Raw genomic sequence first — 1,738 nt, forward strand, 5'->3', positions numbered from 1 at the left:
TCGCGCTCGCGCTCCCCTTCCTCCTGAGGTGGGCTTCATTCCCGCTCGCGCGCAACAGGAGGAGATACAGATAGAGAAGTTAGAGGAGTGTGAAAGGCGATTGATTGGTGGTGGTTTGAGGCGTCCACGTGCGCCTCAGCCAATCAGAGCAGCGTTCTCTCCATTGCCGCCCCGCCCCCTCCGCTGTGTCTCTCTGTAGTGGTTGGCTTTCTTCGTCGGCGCCTCAGTCTGGGACGGCTGCGGGTCTCAGAGAGAGGTGACTCCTGTGATGTTTGAGTGTTCTTTGGGGCAAGCAGCCTCAGGCTCTGCTCTGGGCCCCACAACAAAGTCAAATTCCCAGAATTCCATAGCTCTTGAGCCACACAAACAGCTAAAGCGGTGCCATATGGAAAAACCACAAATAACAAAAACATGTTTTTACCTGAGATGACGCCTCTCTAGGAATCTCTAGGTCCTCCAGCGCAACTCTGTGGTCAACATCTCACAGACACAGACCATAGAGCTGAACTGGAGGAGATACAAAGGCCTAGTAGTAGAGTATTCTCTAGGAATCTCTAGGTCTTTCAGTGCAACTTTTTGGTTACAGTTGACCATAGAGTTGCACTGGAGGACCTAGATATTCCTAGAGAGAACATATTAAACCCATGAATATTTATTTTTATTTATTTATTTACAGTATTTATACCCCGCCCTTCAGCCCTAAAGGCAATCAGAGCAGCTTGCAATTATTATTATTATTATTTAGACGGTTCCTTGCCCTTCAGGCTTACAATCTAAAAAGGCAAGACCCCAAAGGAGAAGGGAATAAAGCCGCAAATATGGAGGGATGAGTGTATTTATCAATATATTTATTACTCTTTATTATATTGTACACACAAACACCCCCCAAAAAACCCCACAATTTTATTACACTCGTCCCTCCACATTTGCGTCTTAGGCTTTGGCGGATTTGATTATTCATGGATTTTATTAACTGTGTTCTCTCTAGGAATATCTAGGTCCTCCAGCGCAACTCTGTGGTCAATGTCTGGCAGATGTTGACCACAGAGTTGCACTGGAGGACCTAGAGATCCCCAGAGAGATGTTCTCTCAGGTAAAAACATAGTGTTTTGCTTATTTTTCCATATTCATAGGGGTCCTGTGCCCCTAACCCCAGTGAATGTGGAGGGAGGAGTATATATTGCACTGGGGAAGGGACTGGGAGGCAAAGAGAGACACTTACACACACACCAGCCTTGCAAAGCACACAGGGTTGAGGAGTAGGAGTAAAGGAGTAAAAGCTTTGTACAGGAGTAGGGGTAACATTAAGTAAGCTACTACTCCCCAGCCCTGGTTTCATTTCACACTGTATGGAACCATCACTGTGTGCTGCCAAAAGGAATAGTAATGTGGGATAATGTGTGTGTAGTGTGCCTTCAAGGCCTTTCCTTGAAATACCTCCTAAGGATACCTCCTAAGGTGAACCTGTCCTGGGTTTTTCTTGGCAAGGTTTGCTTAGAAAGGATTTTTCCTTTGCCTTCCCCCGAGGCTGAGAGACTGTAACTCACCCAAAGTCACCCAATGGGTTTCCAAGGCTGAGCTGGGGATCCAACTCCGGTCTCCAGAGTCCTATTCCAACACTCAAACCACTACACCACGTCTAATTAGTATGCACACAGAGTTGTTTTTTCCACGCCACACTGGCTCTCGATGTGCGTGTCCTCTTTGTAAATTAAAAACTTTGTAATGTGGGGTACTA

This window comes from Sceloporus undulatus, chromosome 5 (genome assembly GCF_019175285.1).
Source record: "Sceloporus undulatus isolate JIND9_A2432 ecotype Alabama chromosome 5, SceUnd_v1.1, whole genome shotgun sequence".
Taxonomy (NCBI): domain Eukaryota; kingdom Metazoa; phylum Chordata; class Lepidosauria; order Squamata; family Phrynosomatidae; genus Sceloporus; species Sceloporus undulatus.